Source organism: Carassius auratus, unplaced genomic scaffold (genome assembly GCF_003368295.1).
Source record: "Carassius auratus strain Wakin unplaced genomic scaffold, ASM336829v1 scaf_tig00023534, whole genome shotgun sequence".
Taxonomy (NCBI): Eukaryota; Metazoa; Chordata; class Actinopteri; order Cypriniformes; family Cyprinidae; genus Carassius; species Carassius auratus.
Window position 1 is genome coordinate 247,918 of NW_020525278.1, and position 17,361 is coordinate 265,278.

Consider the following 17,361-nt stretch of genomic DNA (forward strand, 5'->3'; position numbering starts at 1 on the left):
AAATCAAAACGACTGAAAAACAATGTCCAGCGAGCCTGTCTGGAGTTAAGGCATTTGGCAGACCTGATATACCCAATGTTCTTGTGAATGACCCATACTATGAAGGGGACCCCCAAACCCTCTAACCAATGATGCCACTCCTCCAATGCTAATTTGACAGCCAGCAACTGTCTGTTACCAATGTCGCAATTGCGGTCAGCTGGAGATAATCGATAAGAAAAAAAATGCGCATGGATGGATCTTAATGTCCAAAGCAGTACACAGAGAAAGAAGTATACCTAACCCCACCTCTGAGGTGTTGACCTCCACCACAAACTGGCATGTGAAATCAGGGGCCATAAGAAAGGGAGCCTAAACTAATCAATGTAATCAATGCAAGGTCGCAGGGAACCATCCTTCTTTGCTACAAAAAAAAAAAAAAAAACCTGCCCCTGCTTTAGAAAAAGAAGGATGAATTAGCCTGGATGCCAGAGAAACAGAAATATATTTCTCCTCTCAGTATACCTTGCCCTAAGGCGGAGAAGTACCTGGCACTAGATCTATGGCACAGTCATAGGGAAGGTGCAGAGGAAGAGAAGCAGCCCTGGACTTACTGAACACCTCCTTCATGTTGTGGAACTCCCTGGGCACGTTTGACAGGTTCACCATCTCATCCTGCAGAGAAACACAAGAGGCAGCGGAACATGCAGACACAAGACACGGTGCATAGCATTCTTTACTCCATGCTGATATGGAACTCTGATTCCAATCCACAGTAGGGTTATGTGGAGTAAGCCACGGGTGGCCCAACACGACAGGCACCAGTGGAGAGTCAGTGAGAAAAAACTTGATACGCTCTGATTGATTGCCAGAAGTGAAAAGCGTCAGTGTGGGAGTGGAGTGAGAAACACCAGGCAACAACTGTGTATTGAACACCTTGACAAAAATCATCTTACTAAGGGAACCTTCAGAATGAGATGGTGTCTAGCGAGTGCAAAGTACAAAAAATTACCTTCCGATCCTGAATCAAATAAAGCTCTGTACTCGTGGTTTCCGGTTGCCCATTGCAGTTTTACTAGGAGGAGAGTACTGGATTAGGGTTTCTTATGTGAGGCTCCACCCGACAGTAGCCTCAAACCTGTTTTCAGGCTTGGTCTTTTACTGGGCATTCACTAAGAGATGTCCCACAGCCTCACAGTACAAACAAAGCCCTTGACTTCTCTGGCACTCTTTCTCTTCCCAGGGAATCTTAGCTCTCCCCATGGCTAATCGCAACCCCAGGTTCTGTTGGAGAACAACCAGGAAAACTCTAACACAGCGGACTCTGATTACGCTGGTCTCTTTGTTGCAGGCGTGAATCCAGGCTGTCCAACTTTCCTGGTAACTCCAACACAAATATTTATTTTTGAATGCGATCAGCCAGCCCATGTAGGAACATATCCCACTGTGCCTCCTCGTTCCAATTAGACTCCGCTGCCAGAGTCCAAAACTCGATAGAATAGTCTGAAACAGTTTTGTCTCATTGCCTGATATCAACTAATCTCCTAGCTATGTTGTGTTTTCTACAGAGCGGCCCTCCCTGACAGCAGTGTCTACACGAATGTCACTCTTGATTCCTCCATGGGGAATGTTTGTGGCTGAAGTGAGAAGAACATTAAACACTTTGTTAAAAATGCTCTGGCAAATGCTCTGGATGTTCTGGCTGTTGACTACTCACGCCGGGGTCTCAGCTAGAATATTTTAAACTGCGAAAGGGTTAAAGTTACTAGAAAATTTACAAAGATCATAATTCTGTCTTAAGTGGTCTTATGTAAACTAAACATAATTATTTGATGTTCCTCTTAAATCACCAAATTAATTTTATTCTCTGCATTATTATGGTTAAAACTGTGCGGATGTTTGTTTAATTTAAATTATCTGTCATCTTTACTGGACAGAAACTGTTCAGAACTCCTTGTTTCAATGTCACATGCACTGCTGAGAACTATTGCTATGAATTAAAATGATGTGTCTATAAATAATTACACAAATCTTTAAGCTTTAAGGCGAGACACTGCAGGTGAATAGGGTAAAAAAAATAACTAATAGTTATCACCTTACTTACCCAGTTGATTGATTGCATTGATTATTGCAAACATTTTTTGTATTACAAGTTTTCAAAAATGTTATGTTTAAATATGCAAATGAGGCATTATTTAATGAAATATGTGCTAATTTACATAAATGTCTAGTACAAAAAATCGGAACACTAGATGAAGTCAGTTTCAAAAAATTTTTTACTTTTTTTTGACATATTAGAGTCAAATGTTTTTACAGAGGGAATTCTGGTTATCTTTTTTTGTCACTCCATAATTCAGGAAATACTTTGAACAGCCAGAAAACAATATATTTTCACAATTTTGGGGGGAATAAAATGTTGTATATAATCAAGGAAAATATATATGAACAAATCCCTCTGTAAAAACCTTCAGAATATAGACAGGAATAAAAATGTAAAGTTTGGTGTGTGTAAGTGCTACTGAAGTGGAGATTTATGGCTCAGTGTTGAAGAAAAAACTCATTTTGAGAAAACGGCCTTTAAAAATATGTATTGTAATTGAAATCTATTGACACAAACAGATAAAGTGCTATAAAAGAAACACTTAACAGTGTCTTTTGGATGTTTTCCTTCCACTAGTTTGAAAAAGCACTTTATGAAAAACCAAAAAGCCCAAAATCTCAAAATTGACAGGTGCTTGAAAAAACTGTGTTTTTGCCTGCAGTGTCTCACCTTAAATTGATGTATTATTTGTTAACATGAATTACAATTTTGATGGTAAAATCATGTAGTAAAATAAACTAACAAACATCGGAACCGGCCATGGTCTCCAGCAAGTTAACGGATTAAATGGCCTTGATGATGCAATATGGAGAAACATTCATCTGAACGATCACACTGGGGTTTATAAAGTGGAGATCAACACCATCAGCAAGGTCTTGCACAGAAAATACTATATTTCTGATGGTGACTAGATTCTCTAAATTCTATCATACTTTGAAGTTTTAAAGAGCCAGTAAGATGAAAATTATAAGCTTCCTATCACTGTTTGTAAGTCCTGTACATTAGGTTTAAATCCATCCAAGGTTAAAAAACATTGTCATTTTGTCAAAATATCATTTTAAAATTACCTCAATTCTCAGAGATCCCCAAACGGTTAGCGCAAAGCTGTTCAAAAGATTCAGTTTCCTTAAACCCCACCTTTCGGTAGCATACTGTGTTCTGATTGGTCAACTAACATAACCAGTTTGGATTGGTTGTTCCGCACACACCTCCACGGTAAACTTTGCGTTAGCATCTGTTTGGGGTGAATTATGTCTTATTCCTCTCATCGCGAAGCAAACAGTAAAATAAAAAACTTGAACAGTCTCGCTGCTTTTTCTTCTGTGTGGGTGTATTCAAGCCGCGCGCTTCAGTTTGAATCTGAATAGCGCGTTCAGCGCGGGGGCGTGGTCACATTAGATATAATGAAGGGAGACATAAAAAACAGACATAGCGTTGTTTTCATATGGATTACTTTATCACAGAATATCTGTTAGCAGCACTTGTTTAGTTTTAAAGAAGACATGTCAAGCTTTCTATAGATATTTCTCTCATGTCTCTTCGTTGAGTATTCACGGAGTTACACTTCATTTTAATGACGTGTTTGTACATGATGATCAGCACAAACAAAGGCTGCAGACAGCACACATACTGATAAGACGCTCGGGAGAAAACAAACACATAACTTTATAATCATACTTCACGTTGTGATTCGGAGATGCTTGTTGGTCTAAATAAAGTTGGTAATGAACCCTCTTTTATGGCCAAACGCTTTGAAATTCCCGCCTTGTACTCACCGAGATTAGAAAAGCAGTCATCAGTGAAATGTTGTGAACCGAACAAAAGGGATTTGTTGTACTGCTCTGGTATTGTGGTGAAAATGAATTTTAGCCATTGGTTCTTCTGATCTTCATTCTTTGGCAGTGAAAATAAAACAAACTTGCCTTTAAAATTAAAAACACACTGTCTCCTCGACATGATGCTATCACACCAACCAGAGCGTCTGTGTGTGTGTGTTTGGGGGGGGGTAGGATTGGGGGCAGGTCAGAGTTCATTTCTCCCAAGACGGTAGGCGGAGATTATTATGCAAAGTGTTCCTAGTGACATAAATAGAGATGGGCAAACGATTTGAAATCTATAACGACTTGTTTCAGCGATTCAGAGTCGACTCCTTACTTTAGAAGCCAATAACTTTATAAATCGTGTACTTTTTGGTTTAATTATTTGCACATTGTTTACACTGATGGACAGCTACATCATACACTGTAATACAGGTAATTTTTGATTTCCCATCTGTGTGGCTCTTTAAACAGCTTAACGATATATATATATATATATATATATATATATATATATATATATATATATATATATATATATATATATATATATATATATATATATATGTTTTAAATGTCTATATATCATCTGACAGGATGAGGTCTAATGTCTTAGAGATAGCAGATGATACAGATGTCCTGTTTGAAAAACCTTGAGATTCTCAGAGAACATTTGTGTTGTGAACCTGTCTAAACAGGGTAGATCTGTTTGATTTTGCATCATACTTCCAGAGAACGTAATCAGGATGTATTACCACACATAAGTGGATTTGATTGAAAAGCCATTTTAAAACGAAACTATTTAGAATATGTGATGACTGTAAAAAGTCGGGAAGAAGGAGGCTGGAACCGGTCCCCACCCACTCATCACAATGACAGTAAACTTTCATATTCTGTGATTATTTTCTTCTCAAAATCACATGTTGCCTTGTAAACACAACTTTGTTTCCAGTCAACTAAAACCAGCCAATCATATCCAATCAAGAAAATTGCGTTTAATGTGCATCTGATGGTTAATCCATGGGCGTGCAGCCTTAGGTTGAGATTATATTACAGCCAATAGCAATAATCAAATATAAACCATATATATATATATATATATATATATATATATATATACATATATATATATATATATATATATATATATATATATATATATATATATATATATATATATATATATATATATATATAATGTAATTTGGTCAAATGATAAAATGATGTGCCATTACCCATACTAAAATGTAATAGCCAATGACCAAATTAAACAAATATGCTCATTTTGTTTGTGCATACCTCTACCACACATCAATTCTTAGAGCCTGAAAATGGTGTCAGGCAGTGGCGTAACGAGCCAACACCGGGCCCTTAAGCAGGATTATCAAGGCGCCCCCCCCCCCCCCCCCCCACTACAACACGTGATGACGCTACGCGCACAAAAAAAAAAAAAAAAAAAACTGCTGGTGTCGGCGCACCATAATAACACATTGTTACTGTTACTGTCACTGCTATATACACATAGGCATACTGTAGGTCCAAATACATAAAAAGATGCTCACTTACATTATAGCTGCATTTTCCGGGCTTTCCTGTGAGCGAATTTGTCGATCATATCCTTAAGGTCCAGATTGCGCGCATTGGCATTCTCAATTGACAGTATGGCAAGTCCAGAGAGACAACTCTGTCCCATTTAGCTCCTGAGATATCATGAAAGCAGTGCAAACCACTTTTGTGTTTATTATTTGACGACTCCATGTCTGTCTCAAGTTCAACGTTTTTTACTGTTTTGCACGCAATGCCATGTTCACCTGGGGATTCCCCAGTTCCAATTAGAAACAAATTACACCAAATTCATCATTGTTCGTTTCAAACATTTATTTAATTTTCAGTCAAATATGCTGTTGTCATTATTTATTCAAATCAATTTGCAAAAAATTTAAATGCGATCAAAGTGATGCGATAGGGGGGCCCGGCTGTCAATCAAAATCTTCCAGTAACGCGGGCGGGCCCCTGATTGGTCCGGGCCCGTAAGCAACCGCTTACCCTGCTTACCGATAGTTACGCCTGTGGTGTCAGGGTTATTTATTTTTTTATCCTAACAGAGAGTCATCTGTTCTTTTCTTATCTCTAAAAAAAACTATTCATATTTTTAATTACATGTTCTCCAAATGTGTTTCTGTGACAGTTGGTGTGAAGACAGTATCAGTGATGGAGAGAGATCCTGTCAATCTAGATACTGGTGTTCTTGAGATAAAGGGATATGATCTGATACAGTGGAAGACTGGAGGTAATATTGTGGCTGAAGTCAATAAAAGTACCAATCCTAGTGGCAGACTACATCTTAAACAAGAAACTGGAGATCTCACTATTCGTGACTCCAAAACCTCAGACACTGGAGATTATCATCTACACATGAGCAACAGTGCATATACCTTAGAGAGGACCATCAGAGTTACTGTCGAGAGTGAGTAGATCAAATACTTTTTTTTGCAGAAAATTAAGATTTTTTGAAAAATATGATATTTGATTATGAACAAGTTGTAATGAAAAAATAAATGGCTTGGTTAACTTTGAACTCTGCAAAAGCTATGTATTTTCATATATAAAAATATTTTTATAGTGCTGATGTTTCTAGTGTTTGTTATAGATCACACACATTCTCATTAATGACTGTCTCTCTCTATCATTACAGCTTCACCTCAGTCAGGTGCTCCTTCAGGGATATATGGTGCTGGTGTTGGTCTGGTAGTTTGGGTTGTAACTGTGTTTTTTGCTGCAAGATTTGTAGACAACAAAATCAAAGGTGTAAGTATTACATACAACTCATACGGTAAGAGCTGGGAAAGTCACACTGTAGCTGAGAAAGTTTCTGTTTTTAATTTAAGTATAATTACCGTTGAAAGCATAACAGATGATTGATTTTCCTATTGTAAGTGTAATGAAGATTAACATTAGTGCAGGTGAACTTATTATTATTATTAAAACTATTATTTATTTATTTATTTTCTTACTGTATATTGTTTTTACAGTGATACTTTCTTTGATTATATAACAGGTTTCAGTGAAAATAAAGTGAATAACTCTCAGGATCAGCATGGAAAAATGAAGAGAAACAACAGTTCATAATCACTGTAACAAGATAAACTTGTGCTTTGCCTGACATGTTGTTTGTTTTATGGATATATTTTGACATAAATCTTGCTTTTTTTGTCTCATGCTTGACTACCAGAACAAAAGGGGAAACTGTAAACACCATAGCCTGAAATTTTCAAATCACAAAACCATTCATGACTTTTTCCAGTTAAAAATATAAAATAAATCAACATGCCAAAATATTTCACTTGTTAACCAGCAGGGTTTGGCTGCTTGAAATTGGTGTTTAAGTGTTTTTAGGATGCCGTTCATATGAAAGTTTATGCTTATACAGATATATGTACAAAAACACAATAAAGTCAATCAAACTTGATAAAACTGAGACTATTTCTTGGTGGATGGAATGTAAGTCACTGAAATCGCCCAAGGTATAAAGAAAGATCAGACAAGGTTATAACATGTCTTAACATGGCTCATTTGCTCTTTTACTTACCTTTAATAAAAGTTTGTCAGGGGGGACCAGACCCTCCCTATCTGAGGGTTGTTTTAAATAAATTTATAATTAGTAAAACAACACAAACCCAAAAGGGGCAAAAAATGGGTTTTAAGTTTAGAAACATTTAGAATATCCTCTTCCCTTGCCTCACAGTGCTTTGATCCAAATGCCTGCTTTCCTCTTTTACGTCACCTCATTGCCAAGTCTGTGGTTTTTCCGTGGAATCAGGCTACTTTAACACTGTTGACTCAGTTGTTTTCATGTCCACGCGGGTTGAGGCAACCTCAATGATGCATGCAAATTTTACCAGAGGAATCCTGCCGAAAAACATGGAAATTTACCTCCTGGAACTGATTTTTTATTTTTATTTTTTTACCAAGGAACCCCCCTCGAAAAACGATTGGGCTAGCTTTGAGTAGTGACTGTGCGGCTTTCTGTTGCGAAAACCTTGCAACCCTGCATTACCTACACGCACATACACACAAGTCTGGTGAGCAAGAACAAAGTCAACAGTTGTGGAAATCTTTAACGGCATGACCAAAACAGCTTGAAGTTGTCTATTTTGGTTTCCCTTTTACACTGATAGTAGTAAGGCTTTCTTTTGTGTAAACTTTTCCTCACAAGTACAATTTTAGCTGTTTTATTTGTGTCCCTTTCAAAAATTGCTCTTGAGAAATTTTGTGTTGATTCTGCCCCCTATTGTTGGACAAAATTTACGCCACTGTGCTTTGGCCCAAGGTATTCGCTGGAATAAAAAAAAAAAAAAAAAAAAAAACCTGGCCGTTGGCCCAAAGGAAACCTCGGAAGTGACAGTTGAAGCACATGGTGAAACAAGTAAAAGGAGACGAACTGAATGAAAGTGCACATTCACTCTCTGAAAGCAGATGCAAGCATGAATGCAGCTATTACTCCGGAAGCTTATAAAGGAAGCAGCTATGCTACTTTTCATTCACTTTTTTTAACAGTCATTCAGATTTCTGTAAAAAAAATAAAAAATAAAGGTTTTACCCACTCTAGTCTTCATATTTGAATGTGGCCCAAAATAATTTCTGAGCCTCCATGTGCCCTCTGAAGGAAGAACGCGGTGCCAAAGTGCAAATCACTTCATGTTGTGATCAGTGGTATTGAAAGCTTGAAACGCACAATTAATAGAATTGCACTCCACTGATAAAACGCAAAATATTATTACTTTTTTATAACAAAGCTTATTTTTCGGGGGAATATTCTCCTGGTATTTTTTTGAGAATCATCACAGAGTCCAGTCACCCTTAACCTGTTTGAACTAGAACATTTAGGCAGAGGAACAACTTGTTCCCACAGGCCATCTCTCTCTTAACAGCCTTAAGGTCTCTTTTAGTGCAATACCCTCAGTTTTAGAGCATTATATTTGTAAATTCAGTCCTGATTATTCATATTATTAATAATACTGTGCACTCTGAGATAAACTGTACAAAAGCTGTCACTGTAGGTTACAAAAGGTACAAATATGTATCATTTAGGTACAAATATTCAAATTTAGGGGTAAATAAGGTACACAAGTGTACCTTTTGAAAGGCTACCACCTCAGTGACAGCTTTTTGACGCAACCTGTGTCTTTATACAGTATTATTTATATATGCACTGGAAGCTCTATTACTAGAAACATTCCTTGTGTGTGCATAATCCAATATTTTCCTTAACTGTTCCTGTTTGTTTTTCAGATGATTTTAGTTTTGATAGGATGGAGAAAATTCTGTCAGAGAGAAAGTGACACTTTTATATAAAGAAGATTATGTGAGATTTACAAACAGACTAGTGACTATCTCTCTTTATCTTCAGATGTCAGATTGGATGCTGGTTTGCAAGTTTATTATTATTATTATTATTATTATATATAATAATATTGTTATTTATAATATCGTCCCCTTTGAATTATAAGGTTCTGTCTGCATTCCGAGTAGTTTTGAGATAATGAGCTTCAAAGTTTTTGGATCCCACTCACTGTCTAGATAGAACATTATGGTTTTTAAATAAAAATCCCATAATGTATACAACATAAAAAAAAAAAAAAAAAAAATCTATCACAATGTAAATAAGTTGTCACAGAACAACAATATGGGAATAACTCAATTTTGACAAATGAACCTTATAATTCCAAGGGGATGATATTATTTCTGCAGTGTATGTAATTTCTCCATAAGATCGCGACTATCGACTGTGTTTTGCAGTGTTTTTTTCTGTGTACAGTTAAGAAGGGAATACAGCTACGGCCACTTGGCATTTGCACATCAATATTGTGTCATTTTTGTCTCACTACAAAACACAATAATTATTATATGTAGATTATTGTTAGGGGTGGGTTTTGGTTTTGGGTTGGTGTAGACATTAATCAAATACAATCAAATAGGTATTTGAATAATAGCTTACAATTTGCAAACTGAAATAATGTGAACAGTTATTAACTTGCCAAACAGATGCCACAAACTCAAAGGTGAAAGTTTTACTATTTTTTGCTAAACAGTTTACAGAATCTTTTGAAATGGGTCTCAAAACATTACAATTGGAAGTGATCAGAGACAAAATATGATTTCAATCAGGACCACTTCCGTCAAGTGTATTTATGACAATTATATTGCATACAGTTAGTGTTGGCGGTATGGTTATGTTCTGGGCAACACTCCACACGCCTGTCCATGAAGCCATGCTTGGACAGAGCGGGGAGAGCAGCAAGACAACCCCCCCTGGGGTACAGAACCGAACCATTATATGCATACATAATTACAATTCATAATTACATGAGTTGTAAAAGAAATGTGATAGAAACTGATTCCAATGGAGAGACTGAAAAGAAAGAACAAGGTCAGATCGGATTACAGGTTCAGTTGGTGGAGTTGGGGTTGGAGGAGGGAGTTAATTGCAAGCAGCAATGCGATGGAGAGACACTGAATAAAGGGAATTTAAATAGACCGCTAGGTTGATAGGTGTCAACACTGGATAGGTACACGTCAGGGACGACTGACTATTGGCTGATGCAAGCGTGACTAACGTGGCCTGAATTAACTAGCGCAATGCTGAATATCTTTAAATTTGAACGTTTAAAGTTGTGGTTTTTATGTTTAAATTAGTTTATTTAATTTGAATGTTGATTATTTAATCAGTCTTGGTTATTTTCACATTTGATTTAATAAAGGATCTTCTGCTCTGGCTTAATCCATAATTATTTTTTGGAAGGCTATATGAGCTGATTACATGGTCCCCATAAGGGACAGGCATGGGCCAATTGGGCATGGGTTCGAGCTGAGAAGACATATATGGGTCCTGCATGCCATATTTATGGGCCAAGTGGGCATGGGTTTGATCTGGGAACACATATATCATATAACATATATAACATATATAACACAAACCAAATCAAATTTGAAGCTTTAGTGCCAACTTTTTCGAGTGTCATAGGTGTGAAGATGTCTGCTGTGAAGTTCAACAGAGCCAGAAAAACCAGGTTACAAATCCTATCAGGAAATAGTGAGTTTGCTCAAAGTAAACTATTCACCTAAACCACTTATTATTGCTGAGAGATTCAACTTCGACAAAAGAAATCAGCAAGATGTGAATCTATTTCTCAATTTGTGGTGGTGTTGAAACAATTATCCAAACACTTTGAGTTTGGCCAGTCACTGAGTGACACTATACATGACAGGCTTGTCTGTGGTCTTTGAAGTGAGGCTACGCAAAAGTGACTCCTAAGTGAAAGTAACTTAACATTACAGAAGGCCATTGAGATAAACAGGTCTATGGAAATGGCTGTAAAAGACGCACAACAACTAAGTGCATCAACCCAGGTGCACAAGGTTTATGCAGACACTAGGAACAAGTCAAACTCAGAAAAGGAATGTTACCGATGCGGAGAAGTTAGGCAACATCCTGGAGATTGTTGGTGCAAAGACATGAAATGCAGAAACTGTGGTATAGTATAAACACAGGACCTAAAAAAAACATCATCAGAAATTCTAAAAAAAAGCATGTGAATCAAATGGAAATTACCAACAAACGCAGATTTATTCAGAAAGCGAGGACAACAATCCTTTATGTGTTTTATCTGTTTCAGGAGATGAATGAGGTTACTGGGTGACTCCTCTTTTGGACAGAAAACCAGTATGTATGCAGGTGAACACAGGAGATGTGGTTTCATTGGTGTCAGAGACGAAGTTCAAAGAAATGCTGCCATATCACCACCTCAACCATCCAACATCATGCTGAAGACCTAGACTGGTGAGATGGTTCCTGTTAAAGGGGTAATCGAAGTGACAGTTAAACTCAATATTCAAAAAATGAAATTACTACTGTACGTAAGTAAGGGCAGTCATCCAACCTTGCTTGGAAGGACATGGCTAGAAAATATTACACTGAATTGGCAAGAAGTCCATCTGGTCAGCGAAAACGCAAAACTCCAAGGAATACTAGACAAGTACCCGGATTTGTGCAGTGATGGACCCGGAAGTATGAAAGACAATGTAGGGAAGTTGACGGTGAAGTCAACAAAAGTTTTTGAAAGCCAGACCCATTACGTACGCACTTAAACCCAAGGTTGAAGCTGAACTTGAGAGACTGGTAAAGGCTGGAGTTCTGTAACCAGTAAACTCGAATGATCATACAAATCGTGCCAGTCATAGATAAGGATGGGTCCCTTTGGTTATGTGGAGATGTGAAGGTCAATCTGATTCTGACCCCAGAGCAGTATCCACTGCCACTTATAGAGGATCTCTTTTCCGGTCTTGCTGGGGGTCAACAGTTTAGTAAAATAGATTTGTGCCAGGCATACTTGCAGATGCATGTGGACCAAAGCTCTCAAGATCTCCCTACCATCGTGACACATAAAGGAATGTATCAATATCAGAGACTTCCATTTGGCATTACTTCTGCGCCAGCACTGTTCCTAAGAACAATGGACCATATCCTCAGTGGGCTATCTGAGGTGGTAGTGTTACCTTGATGATTTGCTGATCACTGGAAAGTATAAGCAAGATCATTTGAGTAATCTGGAAGTCACCTTGCAGAGACTGCAGAGTTTTGGACTAAAAGTCAGAAAGTACAATTTTTTGCCCTGTTGTTGAGTATTTAGGCCAGGTGACAAACTCTGAGCAAGGCAGAATGCAACTATGCTCAAATTGAGTGTAATGCACTTGTTTGGGGTGGCTCTGGAGTAATGTGTTCCTCTTTTGTAAGTCGTTTTGGATAAAAGCTTCTTATGCATAACCTGTATAGTAATATAATAACAATAATCATAATAGTTATTTTTATTATTATTTTAATTTAGGCTATAGGATAAATGAGTGCACTTAAGACAGTAAATTTTTTGGCATAAAATAAATAATTAATAGTTTAAATGTATGTAATGTATGTGAATTATTACCCTGATTTATTTTTAATTGGATGAATGCATTTTTTACATGGTAATTTCCAAGAGCAATAAAGGAACATTTATGCAATTTTCTATTTTCTACTTTCTTATTGAATTTGTAATGTTAATTTAAAAAGACAACAATTTTTTTTTTTTATCTGAAAACATTTCCCCTTAAACATGAAAAAAATAGTTTAACAAACTAACATGACATTATTTTTTTTTGTGAACAATATATTTTAAGATGTGTCAGTACAAGATATTTTCAGTTAAGACAGTTTGAACATGCATTTCAGTCTGAGACTGCCCTGTGATCGGAGGATAATATTTAAATAACATTATAGCTGTGCTCGTTATTATATTAATATATGTCCATTTTGATTTGTTTGTAAAATAATGCTTGAGCATCCCAGGATGATATCAACCGTGGGTCCCTCCAGTACCAAGAAGTGCATTTCCTCTTCATGGAAGAGGCCAATCTTGAGAATTAACAGGGGTGCCTTAAACTTAATCTGCCCACATCCTAACGGCTTTCTTTGTATTGTTTCGACTCAGAGCTCCTGGGCATGCTATCAGAGCAGCAACTGGAGATGGCTTAGGAGGCTTTGTGAGATGAAGTAGCCTGAGGAGCCCGAGTACACCAGTGCCAAAACAGAAACATTGCATTCTGGGTTGACTAGTTGGACTGGCGTAGTGGTAAGTTTATAAATTACAGGGTTCTGAAGGATAGTACTCACCGAAGGACGTGATGGTTTTACGCAGATATGACGCAGGCAGTTTATTTACAAGTTGTAATGTGACAAGGTGTTATTAAGTTGTTGAGAGGAAACTTCCAGAGCTCTGGAGATAAACACAAGGAGAGTCAGCTTAGGTAGTTCTTTTCCCCACAACGATCACAGGAGATCTGAGACAGGAGGTGGCTACTGTATACAGGCCACCAGGGCACCATACAGACTTTATTAAAGAGTTTGGTCATTTTTACATCCGAGTTAGTTCTGGCTGCAGTTAAAGTTTTAATACTGTCACATGGAATTGATATTGATAGTGTTGAAATTATGCAGTCAAGTGATGATATCTCAGATCATTATTTAGTTTTGTGCAAACTTCATATAGCCAAAATTGTAAATTCTACTTCTTGTTACAAGTATGGTAGAACCATCACTTCTACCATAAAAGACTGCTTTGCAAGTTATCTTCCCGATGTATCCGAATTCCTTAGAATATCCAAAACCTCAGAACAACTCGATGATGTAACTAAAACTCTGGACTCTCTTTTATAGAATCTTAAATACAGTTGCTCCTTTATGCTTAAGGAAGGTTAAGGAAACCAGTCTGACACCATGGTATAATGAGCATACTCGCACCCTAAAGAGAACAGCCTGAAATATCGAGCGCAGCCAGAGGAAAACAAAACTAGAGGTATTTCGTATTGCTTGGTGGGAAAGTAACCTATCATACAGAAAAGCATTAAAAACTAGCTAGATCCGATTACTTTTCTTCTCTTTTAGAAGAAAACAAACATAACCCCAGGTATTTATTCAATACAGTGGCTAAATTAACGAAAAATAAAGCCTCAACAGTGTTGACATTTCCCAACATCACAGCAGTAATGACTTTATGAACTACTTCTAAAATCGATACTATTAGCGATAAAATTGTAACCATTCAGCCGTCAGCTACAGTATTGCATCAGACAGTGCACTATAGACCCACTGAGGAACAATTACACTCATTCTCTACTATAGGAGAGGAATAGTTGTATAAACTTGTTAAATCATATAAACCAACAACATGTATGTTAGACCCTAAAGAGGTGCTTCCAGAAGTCAGAGATCCTCTTCTGACTATTATAAATTCCTCATTGTCATTAGGATATGTCCCCAAAACCTTCAAATTGGCTGTTATTAAGCCTCTCGTCAAAACAAAAACACAACTTGACCCCAAAGAAATAGTTAATTATAGACCAATCTCGAATCTCCCTTTTCTCTCCAAGATACTAGAAAAGGTGGTATCCTCACAATTATATTCCTTCTTAGAGAAAAAATGGTATATGTGAGGATTTCCAGTCAGGATTTAGACCGTATCATAGTACTGAGACTGCTCTCCTTAGAGTTACAAATGATCTGCTATTATCATCTGATCGTTGGTGTATCTCTCTATTAGTTTTATTGGATCTTAGTGCTGCGTTTGACACAATTGACCACAACATTCTATTGCATAGACTTGAACACTTTGGCATTAATGGAAATGCATTAGCATGGTTTAATTCGTACTTGGGAGATATCATCAGGAAACATAGTGTTAGCTTTCACTGTTATGCTGATGATACTCAGCTCTATATTTCTTCGCGGCCCGGTGAAACACACCAATTTGAAAAACGAATGGAATGCATAGTCGATATAAAAAAACTGGATGACGAGTAATTTCTTAGTGCTAAATTCTGAAAAACAGAGGTGTTAATTATATAACCTAAAAATTCTGCTTGTAATAACTAGAACACTGTCTAAGACTTGATGGTTGCTCTGTCAATTCTTCATCATCAGTTATGAACCTAGGTGTGCTATTTGATCGCAATCTTTCCTTAGAAAGCTACATTTCTAGCATATGTAAAACTGCAATTTTCCATCTCAAAAATATATCTAAATTACGGCCTATGCTTTCAATGTCAAATGCAGAAATGTTAATCCATGCATTTAATGACTCGAGGTTAGATTATTATAATGCCTTTATTGGGTGGTTGTTCTGCATGCTTAGTAAAACAAACACATCATGAGAGTTCTTACTAGAACCAGGAAGTTATGACCATATTAGCCTGGTCCTGTCAACACTGCACTGGCTCCCTATCAAACATCGTATAGATTTTAAAATATTGCTTTGCTTATTACTTTATAAAGTCCTGATTGGTTTAGCACAGGGGATAGACAACTCCGGTCCTGGAGGGCCAATATCCTGCAGAGTTCCTAGCTCCAACTCTAATTAAACACACCTGAACAAGGCAATCAGTGTTCTCGGGATTACAGATCCTTTCCTATTTGGTGCCTAAACTCTGGAATAACCAACCTAACATTGTTTCGGAAGGCAGACACACTCTTGCAGTTTAAATCTAGATTAAAGACCCATCTCTTTAACCTGGCTTACACATAACATACTAATATGTTTTTAATATCCCAAATCCGTTAAAGGATTTTTAGGCTGCATTAATTAGGTAAACCGGAACTGGGAGCGCTTCACATAACACCCTTTGTACTTGCTACATCATACGAAGAATGGCATCCATGCTAATATTTGTCTGTTTCTCTCTTATTCCGAGGTCACCGCAGCCACCAGATCCAGTCTGTATCCAGATCAGAGGGTCACTGCAGTCACCCAGATCCAGTACGTATCCAGACCAGATGGTGGATCAGCACCTAGAAAGGACCTCTACATCCCTAAAAGACAGCAGAGACCAGGACAACTAGAGCCCCAGATACAGATCCCCTGTAAAGACCTTGTGTCAGAGGACCACTAGGACAAGACCACAGGAAACCGATGATTCTTTTGCACAATCTGGCATTGCTGCAGCCTGGAATTGAACTACTGGTTTCGTCTGGTCAGAACTGGCCCCCCAACTGAGCCTGGTTTCTCCCAAGGTTTTTTTTCTTCATTCCGTCACGGATGGAGTTTCTGTTCCTTGCCACTGTCGCCTCTGGCTTGCTTAGTTGGGGTCACTTCATCTACAGCGATATCGTTGACTTGATTGCAAATAAATGCACAGACACTATTTAACTGAACAGAGATGACATCACTGAATTCAATGATGAACTGCCTTTAACTATCATTTTGCATTATTGACACACTGTTTTTCGAATGAATGTTGTTCAGTTGCTTTGACGCAATGTATTTTGTTTAAAGCGCTATACAAATAAAGGTGACTTGACTTGACTTGAGAGAAAACTTCCAGAGCTCCGAGATAAACACAAGGAGAGTCAGCTTAGGTAGTTAGTTTCCCCACAACGATCACAGGAGATCTTTGCGGGGATATCTGAGGACATATGAAACACAAGTTAGGACAGAGCGGTCGGGCACCAGTTCATGGTAGTGAATGGTTGACCGGACACCGGAGTACTGAGTTGGAGGTGTTTTTATCCTGGTGAGTGATTACTGGGTGCAGGTGCCGGTGATCAGTAATCCGGTGATTTGGATCGTGCTTAATGGGAGTCAGGTGCGGGTGATGATCGGGATGGCTGTGATGGAGAGTTACTGACAATAAGTCTGTGGAATCCAACCTAAACACCTCTAATTGGCAATTGCATTTTAGAAATTGACAAACATGTCTGTGATTGGCTACATTGCTCACCTCTGTGAAAATCCATTGTAAAATAATTTGACGCATTCCAAAGAAGATCCACTAAATCTATTTCGTTATGCTAGTATTACGAAGACAACAAGGTTTTGGGAAGCTTTTCCATCTAAAAGCAAGCAGAGGCAACAGCAGGGAGTAGTATGAGTAAGCCTA

The 17,361-nt window shown here is 37.6% G+C and overlaps 1 long non-coding RNA gene across 1 annotated transcript; it reads left to right on the top strand.

Annotated features, from left to right (window-relative positions):
- Nucleotides 1-6,231: 6,231 nt before the first annotated feature.
- LOC113077929 (uncharacterized) lies at nt 6,232-7,366 on the top strand. The gene is made up of 3 exons (XR_003281410.1): nt 6,232-6,364; nt 6,593-6,705; nt 6,956-7,366. It is a non-coding gene; the product is annotated as an uncharacterized LOC113077929 (long non-coding RNA).
- Nucleotides 7,367-17,361: the final 9,995 nt, after the last annotated feature.